Here is a 20,202-nt window from a genome sequence, read left to right as displayed (position 1 = left end):
GACACAAAAACCATGAGTAACAAAAGAAAAAGTAAGGTGTTATCAAAATGGAAAACTTCTGGGTATCAAAGAGCATTATCATGAAAGTAAAAAGGCATATAGAAAAGGGGAAATATTTGCAAATCATCTACCTTACCGTTTATATATTTAGAATATATAAAGAACTCTCACAGTGCAATACAAAAAGACAGTGGAATTTAAAGATGGGCAAAAGATTGAAATAGACATTTTTCCAAAGAAGATATACAAGTAGCCAACAAGCATATAAAAAGATGCTCAACACCATTAGTCATTAGGAGACAGTACTTTACACTACTGTGGTGGCTATAATAAGAAACAAGCAAACAAGCAACAGAAAATAAAGTTTGGTGAGGACGTGGAGAAACTGGAACTTGTGTATTTCTGTTGAGAATGTAAAGTGGTTCAGCTGCTATGGAAAACAGTTTGGCAGTTTCTCAAAATGTTAAAACTGTGTGACCCAATAGTTCCACTCCTAGGTATGTACTCAAAGGAACTGAAAAAGGGACCGAACCAAGTCCTTGTACACAGTGTTCATGGCAGCACTGTTCACGATCGATAGCCTGAAGGAGAAAATGGCCCAAATGTTCAACGGTTGAATTAATGAACAGATTGTCATGTGAATACACACAGGCACACACACAATGAAATATTAGTCAGCCCTAAAAAAGAATGAAATGCTCATATATGTTACAATGGGGATGAACCTGGAGAACATTATATTATGCTAAGTGAAGAAGGCAGATACAAAAGGTCACATACTGTGTGATTCTATTGATATGTCTAGAACAGGTGATCCATAGAGATAAAATGTGGACTGGTGGTTGCCAGGGGGTGGGTGTGAAGGACGGCAGGAGCAGGGCATAGAGGAAAACTGCTGAATGGTATGGAGTTTTATTGGAGAGGCGGAAACGTTTGGAACTAGATAGAGGTGGTGGCACAGCATTGCGAGTATCCTAAACACCACTACTGGATTGTTCACTTTAAAATGGATAATATCATGTAATGTGAATTTCACCTTAATAAAAATTTTTTTAAGAAAAATATATGGTATGTTATTGATAAATCCACTGGGGAAAAATAAAACAAAAGGGCGATAGGAAGAAGGGACGGGGGTTGCGATTTAAAATAAGGTAGTCAGGGGAGGCTTTGTGGAGATGACATTTGAGTGAAGTTCTGAAGAGGATGAGTGAGACAGCGATGTGTGTGCCTGCAGGAGTAGTATGGAAGAAACATAAATTCCCTGAGAGAGTCTCAGGCCTGGTGTGTCCAAGAAGAAGGAAGGAGGCTGTTGTGGCGGGTTAGAGCAAGGGAAGAGTAGAAAGAAGAGAGATCTAGGGCAATAATGGGTGAAGCTCAAGTAAGGGTCACCCTGACATGTCACCGGGGTGGGGAAATAGTGGCATAGGAAAAATTTGCTTTAGAATTTCCTCTTAAGATATCGCCATTTCCTAAAGTTGATGCCAGTTTTCAAACAGATATGAATATATTTTAGATTTCTTATAGAGTGGTAGATTCTTCTGAATGGCAGGTGGAGCTTAAGCAGAGAACCGCTTTGTCATAATAGAGAATACTATGCAGCAGTTAAAAAGAATGAAGTAGATTTATATAATACTAACATATAAAATATTCCCCAAGCAAGTTGCAGAATGATTAAAGATTTTTTAAAAATTTGAATTAATGCTATATTTTTTGTGAAGACCTATCTGTATAGAAATATGCAGAGTAAAATATCTAAAAGTAAGGCAGAATTTGTAACAATAGTTACACCAGGAAGTACATGAAGGTTTGGGAATTGTGGTTGATGATCAGATGAAATTTAACCTTATCTATAATTTTAAAATTTTTATAGGAATAATAGCTTAATGTAGAACTTACGTATTTAGAACTATAAAGTGCCCTACCAGATTTACGATTTGTTTGTTTGTTTGTTTGTTTGAGCAATTACTGTGAAACTCTTGAAAAACCAACTTATAAAATCTACCAAGAGTGCTCTAAATCTGTTTTCTGTTTTTTTTTGTTTTTTTTTTTCAAATTACAGCACAAGAAAGTATTGCAAGTAAATTAAAAATGTAACATAGAACTAAAATTAAAAGTTGAATATTATTCTGCTTACCACAAAACTTCAAAATATTTAATAACATGAAAATGCTTACAATATATCATTCATTGAAATAGGCAGAATACAAGACATTTATAAAGTAATCCTATTTTTTAAATATATGTTTATTTAGAAAAAAAGATTTAAAAGTTCACAAAAAATGTCAGTAGTGATCATCTCTGTGTGGAAGAGCCGAGCCGTCTTTTTAGGAACTTTTCCATATTTTTCTAGCCTTTTCTTTTTCATGAACACAAATTACTTTTAAAATCCAGGGGAGAAAATCCCCTTTCTGTTGCAATTAAAGAAAAAAAGAAGGAAGAAAAAAAGATAAGAAAGGCAGGGCAGGGCTGGGCAGGGCAGAGAAGGAATGAGAAAATAGAAAATTCTTAGCATTTGCAAACATGCTACAGGTATTTTTAGAGGAGAATGTTAGAAACGTGTTTTAGAAACCTAGCAATTTATTGAAGAGATTTGTAGGGATGGAGGGAGGTGAAAGGGGTGGAGAGGATGAGATGGTTTTGAATGATGTTTAGAAAGTAAAAAAATCCACAGGATTGTTAACAGTTGGTTAGGAGTGGAATGGGAGAAGGAAAGAGAGGTTTGTTTTTTCTGTTTTACATTTGTCAGTTTAAAACCAAGTCATTCAAGTCTGTTTTGTAACTGTGCCTTACTCTTTGATTTAGATAAAACTGTGATTTTCCTCTTTCAATGACAATAACTTGATTCTTAACCCTTTCGCATTTGCTAAAGTGTTCAAAATGACACTAAATCATGAAAAAGTACTATATTTTCTATGCTGAGGATTCAAAACTTAATCTATGTGCAACCAGCAGCAGAACAGGTTTTTTCTGATTAATTAAATCGACATTGAAAGCATCTTTCCCTGGAATTCTATTTAATTTTTATTTAACAGCAATTCAGATTTAAAAATTTCAAGATCATCTGATTATTGAGCAGAATCATGATTTATTTGGAACTAATGGTTTACAACAAAGGGCAGCTTTTGCCCCTTAGGGGCCATTTGACAATATCGGGAGACATTTTTATTTGTCATAGCTTGCAGGGGGTGTGCTACTGCCATTGGTGGATAGAGGCCAGGAATGCTGCTAAGCATTCTACAGCGCACAGGAAGGCCTTGCATCCCTGCCGGAGAATCTGGCTCCAAATGCAAGTGCTGAGACTGAGATACCTTTGATGGATATAGAGATATGTGGGAGCTCACGTTTTAGTAAAGGGTGTATATCCAGATAGTACCATGTAGTTTCCAATAGGAGATGGTTGGTGTATATGGGTGTACAGCATTGGGACTCATTAGAAAAGGAGTGACTTAGGAAACTGAGGAAGATGTAGATATGAGGATTTAAGGTCGATGGAGTGGTAGAGGGATCTAGCTGGTCCACCTGACCTAAATCTAACCAGCGCCGACTAACTGACTACAGGACGTAGGCTGAGTGGCACTGGGTAGTATGGAGCCTCTCACTCCCAGGCCATTCAGAGAAAACCAATAGCCATTATTACCATGAAAGTGAGAGAGTATGACATCAATGAGCCAATCATAAATCACAGCCAGGGAGTGTTCTTGGGGTGGTAAATTTACCAACAGGGCTTAGATCACTGGCATCTTAATGGTTAGCTCAGGATTCCCAAGGAGACTTCAAGTGAGGATCAAAGGGACCACAGCCTCAGAGGAGGTGGGGTTCTGCCCTAGGTCCTGAATCCAGGTGAGTCCACATGGAATAAGTGACACATGAGAAGTGTACAAAAGTGTACAGCATCGTGAATGATGATAGAGATCACATTCAGGTAGGGGATCAGGAGGGCTCTGTGAAAGGCACTGGACTTTGAAGACAGGAGTTTCAGAGGTCAGGGAGAAGGCATAAGCCAGGAAGGGCTAATCATCTGTAACAAATCATTAACTCTTGGGACGCTCAGTAATTATTCCATGTGTTAGTTTTGTGACTTTATAATCTGTGTATAGTGGGTGCGCAAGAAATGCTTGTTCTTAAAGTTTTAATTCATTGTTAAGAATCTTTTAATTGTAGGTTAGGATCCCTACTTTTTCTTAATCTTTAATTGAATTTTGGTTTTTAAATTTCCATCTGCTGAGAAATATTTTTTTTTGTTATCGTTTCTTGTTTTTTTTTTAAATTTACAATTTAAACTTAAAAAAATTTTCAGTTAAAATTGACTTACAATATTATATTAGTTTAAGGTGTACAGCATAGTGGTTGGACATTTATATAACTTACAAAGCTATCACCCCGGTAAGTCTAGTACCCATCTGACACCATATGTAATTATTACAATATTATTGACTATATTACCTATGCTATACTTTACATTCTCGTGTCTGTTTTTATAATCAGCAATTTGTCTTTCTTAATCGCTTCACCTTTTCATTCATCCCCCCAATCCCCCTCCCATCAAAATATTCTCTGTATCTATGAGTTTGTTTCTGTTTTGTTTATTTGTTTCTGTTTTGTTTATTTGTTTCTTTTGTTTTTTAGATTACACGTATAAGTGAAATCATATGATATTCATTTTTCTGTCTTATTTCAATTAGTATAATACCTTCTAAGTTCATTCGTGTTGTCGCAAATGGCAGAATTTCATTCTTTTTTATGGCTGAGTAATATTCCATTGTATAAATGCATCTCTTCTTTATCCATTCATCTATCGGTGGACATATATGTTGCATCTATATCTTGGCTATTGTAAATAATGCTGCAATGAAAAAAGGGATGAATTAGTGGTTTGTATGTTTTCAGATAAATATCCATAAGTGGAATTGCTGGGTCATATGGTAGTTTTATTTTTGAGTTTTTGAGGGACCTTCATACTGTTTTCCTTGGTGGCTGCACCAATTTACAATCTTACCAACAGTGCATGAGGGTTCCCTTTTCTCTACATCCTTGCCCACACTTTATTTATTGCTGATAGCCATTCTGACAGATATGAGATGATATCTCATTGTGGTTTTGGTCTGCATTTCCCTTATGGTTAGCGATTTTGAGCATCTTTTCTTGTCTGTTGGCCGTCTGTATGTCTTCTTTGGATAAATGTCTGTTCAGATCCTCTGCCCATTTTTTAATCAGATTGTTCATTTTTTTGGTGTTTTGTGAGTTCTTTATGTATTTTTGGATATTAACACTTTTTTGGAGAGAAATATCATTGATTATTCACAATAGGGACCTTGTTATATGTGTCGCTTGAGATTTTGTTTTAAATTAATTAAAATATTATGTAATATTTGCTACTTTCAAAAGAGTATGTGGAGCATGTGTAAAAATTATGATGGAACATTATAATAGTTAATACATGACAATATAACATAAAATGCAACATTGCTAATGCTACATCTTCCTGTTGTGCTACTTCTCTGCCTCAAGTATTAATATCTTGAATTTCATTTTCAGCACCTTGATGTTTAAAATATAATTTAATCACATGTGTAACTATCTCCATGATATTCAGTTTTTGTTTTTAATTGTTAAACTTTATAAAAATGATTTCATACTCTATGTAGTCTTCTAGGTTCTACTTTGTTTTTCATTTAACATTATGTCTCTAAGATTAATCCTTATTTGCTGGTATATATTTTTGTTACTACATAATAAATTTATTTAGTAATTTTGAAATCATTCCATTGTGAGATTATTCCATAATTTATCTATCTATTGTCTAGTTGATGGATGGGTTATTTCCAGATTTTTACTATTTTGAATAAAGCCACTATGAATACTATAGTATGTGCAATAATGTCATTAGGACAGTGCCTTTCAAAAGATTTTGTTTTAACCATAATCCAACAGGGCATATATATAAATACCTCTATCTCTCTGTGCATCTATCACTTTAAAAAATCCAAAATGTAATACTTTTCCCTACTCTGAAAAATGACTCTGGTAAATTTCAGTCTATTTATAAAAATGCTGATAGAAACACAATAAATTGACTTCATTAATCATTTCTATCTAAGATTTGAAAACCGGTATAGGATATGTACCAGGTTGTGGAATTATTAAGTCTTAAGATAGGCAAAATTTCAGTTTCACCGGGTGATGGTAAATTGATTCTAAGCTGCTTGATCTGGCTATGCCTGCCAATTTTTGTTAATTATATTTATATCAACACTTGGTATTTCAGACAAAATTAGGTTTTCAACAAGAAGTCTATTAACTTAGTAAATCAAATGAGGGCATATTAATGATTTTAACTTACATTCTAATTTACGATTAAAACTTTGTAGCCGTATAAAGTGCCAGGATTTCTAGATGACTGTTTGAGATCTTACTTTGAAATATCTTCACATTTTCTTTGCTTAAAAGTACATCTTGTTTATTATTGTTTACTTTGCTGCTCAAGTGTGCATCTATTGATCTCTCTTGGTTGTAGATTTGTGCTTGATTATTTTAAGTTAAGCGTCACGGAGAAGCTGTCTGCTGAGTAAAACTTAAACCAACTGAGAAAGCAGCTATGTTGTCCCTGATGTTGTATGACACATTTCACTTTAAAAAGACTGATATTTTAATGGACAGTGGTGATGTCAGTTTTAAAGCTCAGAGGATTGGTTAAGTATGTAAACAGGCTGCTCAATGGAAGGTTTTGGTTGATTTTGTCAAAATGTGGCTTTTTATAGACCCAGACTTAACATCTAAGGCTTCATAGTAAGATCTTAGTTTGGCTAGCTTGTGGGCCTGTCATTTTTAAGGTTGAGAATGTTTTCCTGATATTTTCTTTAGACTTGCTAGAATAGTGCTTCTGTATGTTGATGCATCTGTTCTTGGCCTTTGCTGTATTTTAAGACTCCTTAGCATGTGAAAATTTCCTTGTTAGTCTAGATTCAGTGACTAAATCTACATGGGAAGAATTTTTGTCCTGCACAGTAACTGACTTGATTATTCACGGATATCCTCTTGGTTAATGAGTAATCCACCATAACCTCGTAAGGCATTTTTCTTATGTCTCTCTGGCCTGGATGACTCCAACGAGAGGCAAATTTCCTTCTAATTTAATCTTTCAAGTCAGCGGTACAATCAAGCCTCATTACCCAGTAATGCCATTTTGTATATATCTCAACAATGGTATCATCATTATTGACAAAAATATTTCCAACATGGTCTGAACTCTGTGTCATTCTTCTGGATGTATTTTCCTGGCTCTAGAATGTCCAGAGCTGGTCACAATGGATGAATTCACTTTTACTCCTGTACAGATTCCATTTCTGTTGTGTTTTCTTTCAATTTCTGGATTCTTTGTCAACAGCGAGAATCTGCAGTGGAGGTCTAAAGAAGTACGTGGCTTGCATGTTGAGAAAGCAGATGCCACATAAAATGGAAGGAGGACTTGAATTTACAGTGCAGAAATATTAAGTTTAACTGGTGTCATTTCCTCAGTTACACCATGTCTGTATTTTCAGGAGACTTCTACCTGTAGAAAACTGTAACGAGCTGGAGCAGTTCAAGTTCATGCCCCAGAGCCCATCCACCTCTGGGCTAGGGAACAGGGGAACTGTCCTATGGTACCAGCTACGGATCATGGGTCTCACAGGGCCTGGTACCATGAAGAAAATCCATTGCCCCTGGATGCCCCGAAGTTTTAGACTCTCTGTGATGAAATCACTGTTACCATCTTGTTTAAAATAAGAATAAAACAAAGCCTAAAATAGCCCCCCAAATATCTTTTATTACATTTTTAACACTCTAAATATTTTGAAAGAGTATAATGCCATTTTGTACTGACTTAGATTCTTTTAATTCTTTAGAAAATGAAGGTTTTGAATCTGGGAAGCTGTTATTCAGTTTTAATATACAGCACAACACTGAGCACATGGTACAAACTCAATAAATACTTGTTGACTGAATCAAAGAATGAGTGAAAATGTTGTGTTATTACTTCAGGATGGCTTCCCACAGAATAATTTTAAGAGCTTTTTAGAAATAATCCCTATTCCTTTCAGCGCATCAAAGCTCAAGTAAAGATAGTAAAATGGTTTAAGTCATACTGGGCATGTGGCCATTCTTCTGAATTTCTCAGAGGACCAAAGTTGAAAAGAGAAAAAGTGAAAGGTCGCTTGTGTTTACCATAATTGGATTTATGGCTAGAGTTATGGAAATTAATTTAAAGATTTAGGGGGTGATAAGCCCCATATATATTACTTGTTTGTTGACATATGAGATGTGCTGAATGAAAAATAGGGAAAGTTTTGAAACATGTTTTTGCCCTCTGTGTGGCATGGTTGCTATGCATGGTTCTCACTGACATTCCAGTTTTTGACTGAGCCGCCTTTATTATTTATTTATTACATAGAAGGTGTGTGTGTGTGTGTGTGTGTGTGTGTGTGTGTGTGTGTGTGTGTGTTTTGGAGGGGAGCTCATTTCCTTAACACTCATCAGAGTTAAAAAAATGACACCCAGGCTGTCCTGAGATGACTTCACAGCAATAAGGTAGAAATATACCTAGTTACCTAAAAAATCAACCTTAAAACGTGCTTTAAAAAAGAGAAATATCCCTTTCCAAATTTAAGTTAAGCTATTCTACGTGGATTCTTTTCCCCTGATATTTAGAACAATACAGCTTATCTGTTTTCTGAAGGACATACTGGGAACATTTTTAAAAGTGGTTTATCAACTATATCAGTAAAATAATACTTTTTTGTATTGTTTACAAAAAATCTGGAACAGCTTTTAGAATTCTTAAAGTTTTAAGGATGTTTGGTGTTTTCATGGGCAGAGTTTCTAAGATAACTAATTCGATTTGCTCTGCAGTTTGCTAACAATGGTGTTCTTTAGTGTCCCATAAAAACATTTAGAGAAAATGGCCAGAAACCATTTTTAAAGTTACAATTATATTTTAAAAGTAAAATGTAAAAGTGAGATCTCTTAAGTCTACTAAAGAGTCTACATTGTTCCTAAAGAGTTAAATATATCTTTAAAAGCAAAAATTTGTAAAGGTTAGCAGTTAACTCTAGCAACTGCAACATTAAGTACTTGGTAAATATTTATTGAAAAAAATGATATTTTTGAAACGCCGTACATGTTTCAGATTTTTGTAAATCGAATCATACTTTTACATTTGTTACGAATCATTTTGTAAGACAAATAATCTCTCCCAAATTTATATTTATGGTAAACCCAGACTTTCTTAGGTCAGAATTGCTTTGAGTAAGGATACTTCTAAGATGCCTGTGTTGCATCCAAGATCTAGTTTATTCTTTTTGAGGTTGCTAAGGTACAGAAGGTTCGATTTTTTTTCTTTTTAAGGATAATAGTCTATAAACAATTCGGTAAAAATAGATTTCTAAGGATCTTCAGTTTGTAATTGATAAATTATTCATGCTGAAATAGTTTGCCTTGATTCTTGAGAATGTAGAATGTTTAATATGTAGAATCAACATATTAAAAGTTAAAAATATAAGAGAAAAGAAAGAATTGCACTGTGTAATGTAATAATACACATTTGTGCATACATGAAATTTCAGTCAGAGCACTCTAATACAAATAATACAATGCATTAAAATTTGGCCTAAATGAAGAATAAGCTCTAAGACACGCACAGTCTATTTTATGGCAACCCCGTTTGGGTCCTATTGTGAGTTAAAGGCCTTTTTCATTTCTATTATCTTGTTTATCTGCTGAGTTCTGGCGGTGTAATTAAAATCGTAGGAAAAGTTAAGAGCTCCTTTTGAATGGGTTGTCTTTGTAAGATATTTCTACCTACTAAGTGGGAATGTAAGACTTACCTGGGGAATGAAAAACATGGAGCCACATTCGAAAGTAAATCACACTGCTTTTTGAATGGATACTGGGAATCCAGCCTTCTTGTAGTTTTACCAAGAGCTAAACCAAAATTTGTGGGCACCCCAGAGAGACTAATCATATGGTACTGCTTCAAAATATGGGTGGGTGGGGGGAGTTAATCTTTGTGAATAAAAAGTTTATGCAGAAAGAAGTTCAGGTATGAAGCAGAATCAGTGCTTGGGAAAACAACAGACAATATTTCCCACTGTTTTACTCTTCTCTATTATCTATAGATTGTGATCTTTCTGACTCGAGGTATTTTCCAGTTGATACAAAGTTTAAAAAGTACAGAAGTGACAAATCTTCCACCTTTCTCTCCCACCACCATTCCCTTTCCGAAAGTAACTGCTGTCAGTTTTTGTGCATCCTTTCAGAGTTATGAATGCAATTTATCTCCAGCCCCTTCCTCTAAGCTATTATATTAAAGGATTCAAAAGATGAGGAACATAAGGAACGTAAATAGTCTGTATTACCATTTCAGAATTTCTTCTGACTGCCTAATTTCCAAGTGCTGACGGGTATGCTCATCACAAAAAATATTTAGAAGTGTTACTTTTTACCCACTTGAGGGCACGGCCTACTTGGTAGGAATGTGACTAGTTTACAGTTTGAGAGTTTATCATAAGCGATATTTTTGTGAATCTAATAGTTAAGTGCCTAAGTATCTGCTAGGCTGCCCTGCTTTGTGATCCAGGTCTGGTCACCTCCTTGTATCATCAAGAGGAAGAGAGTCCAGTGGTAAAGGATATAGGTTTTGGATGAGTGGTGAACAAACATCATTTTTTGTGAGTAGAGCTACTTTTTCTGCAGCTCCTCGGAGGAGAAGCCTGATAATGGCTTTGTTGTCAGCCATGCTAATGACTAGTCCCTGTAGGAGCTTGCCTTTTGTTTTCTACCAAGTATTTCAGAACACACTCTCTGCTTCCCACCTTTCTTTGTAGCTCAAATCTCTGCCCCCACCAGTCTTACTCAGATTTCTCAAGATAATCTTGGAGAAGAGATGCTCTCTTCTTCCTGTGACCAGATGGACAACCCTACCTGTGTCTGCCCTTATTCTCTCCTCTTCCTGTCTGTGGTCTCCCTTCCTCTATCTTTTGCAATGTGAATCTCTCCTTTTTGCTGATTAATTCCTCTTGATCTGGAAGATGCTCTGTAGAAGCCTTCATCTAAAAACAACAAAACTAAATAATTCATCACCGATCCCACCTTCCTCAGCAGCACCCACCCCTGTCTGTCTACCTGCTTGTCTCCCAACCCCCCTTTCTCCATGGAAGCAGCCAGTGTGATCATTTAAAACTATGCCAAATCATTTAATTTCTTTACTTTTAAAACCCATTCAAAGGCTTCCCTTTGTACTTAAAATCTGTTTTCCATATATCACCTTCAAGGTCCAACACGACCCGCCTCCAGTCACCTCCCCAACCCCCCCCACCTCACCTCCAGCTGCTCACATCCTTGCCCACTCCTTTCCTTTAGTTTCCCAGACGTACCAAATTCTCCCACCCCTGTGCGACCATCTGAGAACTTCTACCTGGAATTCTCATTCCACAGCCTCTGAGGAGGCTGGCACTTCCTTCCTCAACCTCTTGGTTTGTTACCTCCTCAGTGAGTTTTTCACCAGTAGATCCAAGGAGGTCCCTCACCCTTGCTTTTCTCTGTCCCTGTGCCATGTTTATTGACTGCATAGTACTCCATGGTCTGTTAACATCTGCTTGCTTTTAGACAAGACTCTAAGTTCCATGAGGGTCAGGGCTATGTCTGCATTGCTCACCACTAGGTGTTGCTTGGAATGTTGCAAGCATTCCTAGTAGCTTTGTTTGTTGAGACGTATGAATGATGAATGCTGCCTTACAAACCAAGGCTTGGCTCTGGTTATCCTTTCCTTTACAGAGAGCCAGTCTTTCAGTTGTGCTACATGCCCCTTTAGAATCATGGCCTTTTGGAGGTTGAAGAGACTTTGGAGGGCTCCTACTTCCTGCCGTGCATGCCCCTTCCCTTATCATCATGCTTTTCATTGTAGCTCAGACCCAGCCTTGGCTTCTGGTGCTCTGTTACCTTTAGTCTCAGCATGATGGCGGAGGCAGCCATTGTTGCCTTCCTCCCATCTCCTCTTGGGGGCAGGATTCTGGTGCAGTGAATGAGGCAGTGGGACTGGGTGGAGCCAGAGTGCTGGGGTCTGAATGCTGTTACTGCCACGTACTAGCTGTGTGATCTTTTGCAAGTTATTTTTCAGTGTGCCTCAGTTTCCTCATGTGTACAGATCACTTCAGGTTATGCCTTACGATACAAACCTGTGACTGCTACTCATTTGGAGCATGTAGGGATAATAGACTAGTTTAAGTGAGGACAGTTTGAATTAATCAAATGCATACATCTGTGTGTGTGTGTGTGTGTGTGTGTGTGTGTGTGTGACGAGTGAACTGGCGAAGGGACAGTCACGGTGCTTTTTTTTCTCTTCTGCCTGAAGAAGGAAAGCTCTGATGGTCGATAAATGGCATTTGTGGCAATTGGGAATGTGAAGGCCTTGGTGAAGGTGTCTAACACAGTAATAAATACATTTTCATTTTTATTCCTTAATGGCAATAAAAATAATGCTAGAAACAAACAATGCTAGAGAGAAAAGTAGGAATTGTGTTGTGTTGGCAGATGACATTTATTATTAAAAGGAGAAAAAATTGAGAACCATATGATTTCACTCATATGTGGAATATAAAACTGAAAGCATCAGACGAACAAGACAAAAACTCATGGACACAAACAACAGTTTTGTGGTTACCAGGGGTTGGGGTGGGGAGGTAGATAAGGGTAAAGGGGGTCAAATATATGGCGACAGAAGGAAATTTAACTTTGGACAGTGGACACACACTTAAAACCTATATAATTTTATTAATAAATTTAACAAAATAAAATAATAAAATAAAATAAAAGTCAGTTTGACAACCATGGAAGGGAAATTTTTTTTTGCTCTGTTCTGTGCATTACAGCTTCATGAGTGACGGTCTCTTCCTCGGACTTCCCAGGGCGTGACAACATAGCTTAACAGTATCTGGCGAGCCCTGAAATCCCATGTGGCAGGTGTAGCCACAACCATGGCATTATGGGAGCATCACCTAGCCCTTCTTGATCTGCAGATGAGGAAATAAGGTGGCCCAGAGGGACCTCATGACTCACCAAAGATCACACAGTTGATGTGTAACAGGGATACACAAATTTTCTTACAGAAGTGAGAATTTAACCACAAAAAATTTATCAGAAAACCATTTAAATCCACCAAGTCAGTATATTTTATATTTGTTTTACTATTTTTTTTTCACCCAACAATTTTTTGTTTGTGGTGACATTGGTTAACAAAATCTGGTAAGTTTCAGGTGTACAATTTAACAGTAAGACATCTATATATATATTGCATTTGTGTATTCACTACCCACAGATTTCTTTCTGTCACCACATATTTGACCCCTTTTACACCATCTACGTTCCTGCTAGTTATTTTTTAACTAACTTAAATTCCTCCAAGTACTGCTCAGTTGTCATCCCGGAATCCTTACAGAACCCCTTGCGTTGGCCACGGACGATAACTCTGTAGCTCTTGCTATACTTTGTAGAAATTATCTGGTCATGTGTTTGTTATAAATCCTTCCTGTACATTCATCTTTAAAAGGTAGAGTGTAATTTAAAGTTTATTTTGTTTCAAACATTTTTGTTCTTTATAGTAATGGAGTAACTACAAGCAATATCAATAACCCCTCCTGTTTTTGCTAGAGTTTTATTTATTTATTTATATGATGACATTGGTTAACAAAATCCAATAAATTTCAGCTGTACACTTTAACCATAAGGCATGCATATATACATATATATATATATTTACACTGTATGTTCATCTCTCATAGTTAGATTTCTTTCTGTCACCACATATTTGATCCCCTTTACCCTATCTACTTCCCCCACCCCTTCCCCCACCCTCTGGTAACCACTGCTCTGTTGTCCATGTCCATGAGTCTCTGTTTGTCCTGTTCATTTGTTGCTTTTAGATTTATATCCCACATGTAAGTGATAACCATGTGATTTTCAACTTTTTCTGTTTGGCTTACTTCACTTAGCATGATTATCTTGAAATTCATCCATATTGTTGCAAATGACAGTATTTCATCTCTTCTTATGGCAGAGTAATATTCCATTGTATATATGTACCACAGCTTCTTTATCCCATCATCTATCGTAGGACACTTCAGTTGCTTCCATGTCCTGGCCACTGTGAATAATGCTGCTATGAACATCAGTGTGCAAATATCTTTATGGATATGGGTTTTCAAGTCTTTGGGGTAAATACCCAGTAGGGGGATTGCTGGATCATGTGGTAGATCAATTCTTAGTTTTTGAGGAACCTCCATACTGTTTTCCATAGTGGTTGTACCAATTTGCAGTCCCACAGTCCCAGCAGTGTATGAGGATTCCTTTTTCTCCGCATCCTCTCCAACATTTGTTATTACTTGTTCTGTTGATTATAACTATTCTCACATCTGTGAGGTGGTATCTCATTGTGGTTTTGATTTGCATTTCCCTAATAGCTAACGATGTTGAGAAGCTTTTCATATATATGTTGGCCATTTGTATGTCCTCTAGGGAGAAGTGTCCATTCAGGTCCTCTGCCCGTTTTTCGATTGGATTATTACAGTTGATTTTTAATGACCTCTGAAAGTGCTCCTTATAAAATATTATGGTGTGACTGGAGAATGGTGTTTTCAGGACATCATGGTAGGTTAGAGCATATATTCTATGGGCTTTTAAATTATCTGACACAGGTTGACACCACTGAACAAACTTGGGTGAAGTGGGGATCTGCACGGTTGATGTCAATGTGACAGCTAGCTAAAGACGAACAAGGCTCTTCATTTCACTAGTGGCTAGAACATTATAGGAATGAGAATGGAATAAATTTTGTGAGCCTTAAACTGCACCCTTGGACAAATAGGAACTGCTAACACAGACAAGAACCCGAAATCTTAGTATTAGTGTGATTCCAAGTTTGATGCATTTTTTTTACATTTACTTTATTAAAAGTATATCAAAGATACAAACAAGTGTAGAAAATAATATTTTGAACATCTGTGTACCTACCAGTTATCCTTATTGTTATTTTCTATTCTTTTCCTTCCCTACCCAGAGACCGCTATTACAAATTTGATGTTTATTACTCTGAGATTCTAAATGTGACTCTTTGATGCATCCCTCAGTGCAACAGTCCCTGTGTAATGGGACAGAAACCATGTCTTTTGGCAATAAAACCATAGTTTTGGAGCTGTTGTGAGACTATTATGAAGATTTGAAATGTGCCACTGAGACCAGATTGCAGAGCCAAGTTCTCGGACCCTAGATTTTTGACTACCATTGATTCTTGAATAACATGGACTTGAACTGTGCAGATCTATATATACATGGACTTTTTAAAATAAATGTTTATACTGTTTTCAGTCTGTAGTTGGAAGTTTGCAGACGTGAAAGGCCAACTGTATATATTGATTTATGCCATTTTATATATAGGAGACCTTATCATTAGTGGATTTTGGTGTCTGTGGGTGGGGAGGATGTCCTGGAACCAACCCCCATGGATATAAAGGGTAAGTAAGTTTTTAGGGAATCAAAAGTTGTATGCAGATTTTCAACTGAGGGTGGGGGTTGGCACCCCAATCTCCATGTTGTTCAAGGATCAAATGTGGTCAGTATTTGTTCAAGGAAGGAGGAGTGATTGTGGCTCCTCCTCCTCCCATAGACATGGTTTGAGGAACTGTATGGTTTAGAGGTTGTGCTTTTTAAACTGATTCTAATTCATAATAATAAATAAGTTTTGTATTGTGACCCTTGACACATACACACATTCACACACACACTCACAGAACACACTTAAAAATTATTTTCTGACCATTTATTTTTTCAACCTTTTTTTCAGTTACATTAGCATACAATATTATATTATTTGCAGGTGTACAACATGTTGATTAGACATTTATATAACTTACCAAGTGACCACCCTGATAAATCCAGTACTCATCTGACACCAAATGTAGTTATTAGCATATTATTGACTATACTGCTGTACTTCACATCCCCATGACTGTTTTGTAACTACCAATTTGTACTTCTTAATGCCTTCACTTTTTTACCCTCTTCCACCTGCCTCCCATCTGGCAACCATCAAAATGTTTTCTGTATCTGAGTTTGTTTCTGTTTTGTTTGTTTATTTTGTTCTTCAGATTCCATATGTAAGTGAAATCATATGGCATTTGTCTTTCTCTGTCTCATGTTACAGATGGCAAAATTTTATTCTTTTTTATGGCTGAGTAATATTCCCTTGTATGTATGTACCACCTCTTCTTTATCCATTTATTCATTGATGGACACCCAGGTTGCCTCCATATCTTGGCTATTGTAAATAATGCTGTAATGAACTTCTAGATTCATATGTCCCTTCAAAGTAGTGTTTTGGATTTGTTTGGATAAATACCCAGAAATAGGATTCCTGGTTCCTTCTTTGTCTCTTGTAATAGCCTTGTTTTTAAAATCTATTTTGTCTGGTATAAGTATTGCTACCCCATCTTCCACACCCCCACCCCCGGCTCTACTCCCCCCACCCCCGCCATTTTCATGAAATATCTTTTTCCATATCTTTACTTTTAGTTTGTGTGTCTTTCAGTCTGAAGTGAGTCTCTCGTAGGTAGCATATGTAAGGGTGTTGTTTTCTTATCTATTTAGTCAACCTGTCTTTTGACTAGAGCATTGAGTCCAATCTCATTCAAATCAATTGTTGATGATATTGCATTTTATTATTCATATTTACCTTTTTTGATTCTTCTTCTTCTTTAAAAAGTGCCTCTGACATTTTTTAAAATACTGGTTTGGTGGTGACGAACTTCTTTAGCTTTTTCCTATTTGGGAAGCTCTTTATCTGTCCTTCAATTTTAAATGACAGCTTTGCCAGGTAGTCATCTTGTTTGCCGGCCCTTGCTTTTCATCACTGAATATTTCCTGCCAATCCCTTCTGGCTTGCAAAGTTCCTATGGAGAAATCAGCTGACAGACTTATGGGAACTCCCTTGTGGGTAACTAGCTGCTTTTAAGATTGTCTTTAACCTTTGGCATTTTAATTTTAATTATGATGTGTGTTGGTGTGGGCCTCTTTGGGTTCATCTTTTTGGGACTCTGCACTCCCTGGGCTTATATGTCTGTTTCCTTCATTAGGTAAAGGGAGTTTTCTTGTCATTATTTCTCCAAATAGGTTTTCAATTCCTTGCTTTCTCTCTTCTGGTACCCTTATGATGCCAATATTGGTACACTTGATGTTGCCCCAGAGGTATCTTAAACTGTCTTCATTTTTCTTGTTGCTGTTGTAATTGGGTGTTTTCTGCTACCTTCTTTTCTGAAGTGCTAAGTCGATCCTCTGATTCATCCAATCTACTGTTGATTCTCTGTAATGTATTCTTCATTTCAGTTATCGTAGTCTTCATTTCTCACTGATTCATTTTTATGTTTTCTGTCATCATTTTTATGTTTTCTATCTCTTTGTGAAAGTTCTCACTGCATTTATCTACTCTTTCCCTAAGTTCATTGAGCATCCTTATAAGCAGTATTTTGAACTCTGCATCTGGTATATTGCTTCCTTTCATTTTGTTTAGTTCTTTTTCTGGAGCTTTGTTCTGTTCTTTTATTTGAGACATGTTTCTTTGCCATTTTGGCTGCTTCCCCGTGTTCATTTCTGTATATTAGGGAAGGCTGCTATGTCTCCCAGTCTTAAGAGATAGAACACATATTTCTGAATGAAAAATTTTAATGAAATAATACTGATTTTTTTCTTTGTCAGCTACACTGCAATATAGTTTTATTTTGTTCTTTTTACAAAAGTTGTTCCAATAAATTGTTTTGCACAGCTAAAAAAACAAAACAAAACAAAAAACCCTGGTTCTGAGGACTGTTACTTGTTTCATGGAGCCAAAGTTTTTAAAAGGTATATTTAGTTTAACTCTGCTAAACATTTTTATAAAAAGCCATTGTTCTACCATGGACATAGTTTGAAGATTTATGCTACAATTTACAAATAACAAGTCTCATGTAAAATTCAGCAGAAATCAAAGCACTGTTGGAATTCAAATTATTATGTGTCATATTACTTCTCCTCCTGAAGGTTCCTAACCCTTTTCAACCATTGCTTTAAGGCAACCTGACTCGATTAAGTAAACAGAACTTGAATACAGTGACTTAACTGGACTTTGTTAATTTATGCTTAAGCCACAAAATCAACCTTTCCAAAAACAAACAAACAAACAAAAACAGTGCAAGTCAAACTGTCAACTGAAAAACAGCTGTAAGCCCTCAAATCTCCTTTTCACCATAGTTTACCTCTATACAGTGCTCAGTAAAACCCACATGAATAAAGTGATGGAAGTGTCATTTTATGTTCATTAAGTGTCACCAATTTTTGTGTACCCAGGCTGCTCTCTTGCTCACATCAGATGCCTGGTAGTGATCATGACAGCAGGAGTTCATATAGCATCTTTGTTCAAATAAGTTTGTATAATTGAACTCAAAAAGGTACAGTTTTACCTCCAGTCAGGCAAAAGTGAAAATTATGTTTAATGCATATTAAAGGAGCAGTTGTTGGATATTGTGAGCTGTATCGATTCCAAGTTACTAAAATAAATCGGCTCACTACAGAATGTTATTACAGCCACTTTATTTATTTATTTGGACTTTTTAAAAATTAAATTTATTGGGACACTATTGGTGATAATAAAATTATATAGGTTTCAAGTGTACAATTCAGCAGTACATCATCTGTATACTGTATTATGTGTTTACCACCCCAAAGTCAAATCTCCTTCCAACACCATATATTTGACCCCCTTTTCCCTTTCATACCTTCTCTACCCCCATTCCCTCTGGTAACCACTAAACTGTTGTCTGTGTCTATGAGGGTTTTTTTGTTTGTCTTGTTCGTTTGATGCTTTCAGTTTTACATCCCACATATGAGTGAAATATGGTTCTCAACTTTTTCTGCTTGACTTATTTCACTTAGCATGATTATCTCAAGATCTGTCCATGTCGTTGCAAATGGCAGTATTTCATCTTTTCTTATGGTTGAGAAATATTTTATTGTATATGTACCACATCTTCTTTATCCAATCGTCTATTGAAGGACACTTCAGTTGTTCCCATGTCTTGGCCACTGTGAAAAATGCTGCAGTAAACATTATAGTGCATGTATCTTTATGGATAAATATTTTCAAATCCTTGGGGTAGATAACCAGAGAGAGATTGCTGGGGTCATATGGTAATTCTATTCTTAATTTTTTGAGAAATTTTATACTGTTTTCCATAGCGGCTGTACCAATTTATATTCCCACCAGCAGTGTATAAGGGTTCCTTTTTACCCGCAACCTCTCCAACACTGGTTATTACTTGTCCTGTTGATGTTAGCCATTGTAACAGGTGGTGCTTCATTGTGGTTTTGATTTGCATTTCCATAATAGCTAGTGATGTTGAGCATCTTTTCATTTATCTTGGGAGAAGTGTCTGTTCTCATCCTCCACCCATATTTTCATTGGATTGTTTATTTTTTGTTGTTGTATGAGTTCTTTATATATTTTGCATATATTAGCCCATTATCAGAGGCGTTGTTTGCAAATATCTTCTCCCATTTGGATGATTGCCTCTTTGTTGATGGTTTCTTTTGCTCTGCAGAAGTTTTTTTGGTTTGACATATTCTCATTCATTTATTTTTGCTTTTACTTTTCTTGTCTTTGGGGTCAAATTTATAAAATCCTCTCTAAAACCAAGGTTCGTGAGTTTCGCACCTATGTGTTCTTCTATGCAATTTATTGTTTCAGGTGTTATATTTAGGATTTTGATCCATTTTGAATTAATTTGGGTGTATGGTGACAGCAGTCTAGTTTCATTCTTTTGCATGTGGCTTTCCAGTTTTTTCAGCACCATATTAGAGAGGCTTTCTTTTCTTTATTATATGTTTTTGTCTCCTTTGTCGAAAATTATTTTCCCATATATATATTTGGGTTTATTTCCGGGCTCTCAGTTCTATTCCATTGGTCTGTAGGTCTCTTTTTCTACCAATAACATGCTGTTTTGATTATTGTCACTTTGTAGCATAATTTGAAGTCAGGCAGAGTGATACCTCCGCCCCTGTCCCTTTTTTTCAGGGTGGCTTTGGCTGTTCGGAGTCTTTTTTGCTTCCATGCAAATCTGATGACTTTTTGTTCTATTTATTTAAAAAATG

General features: G+C 36.3%; 1 protein-coding gene across 9 annotated transcripts in view; it reads left to right on the top strand.

The window, feature by feature from the left end:
* SMAD9 (SMAD family member 9) overlaps nucleotides 1–20,202 on the top strand; it is a 66,237-nt gene that overhangs the window by 16,527 nt on the left and 29,508 nt on the right. The gene's annotated exons all lie outside the window — the stretch shown is intronic.

Source organism: Rousettus aegyptiacus, unplaced genomic scaffold (assembly GCF_014176215.1).
Source record: "Rousettus aegyptiacus isolate mRouAeg1 unplaced genomic scaffold, mRouAeg1.p scaffold_m13_p_11, whole genome shotgun sequence".
In the NCBI taxonomy this organism is placed as follows: Eukaryota; Metazoa; Chordata; class Mammalia; order Chiroptera; family Pteropodidae; genus Rousettus; species Rousettus aegyptiacus.
This window is presented reverse-complemented; position numbering and strand designations above follow the sequence as displayed.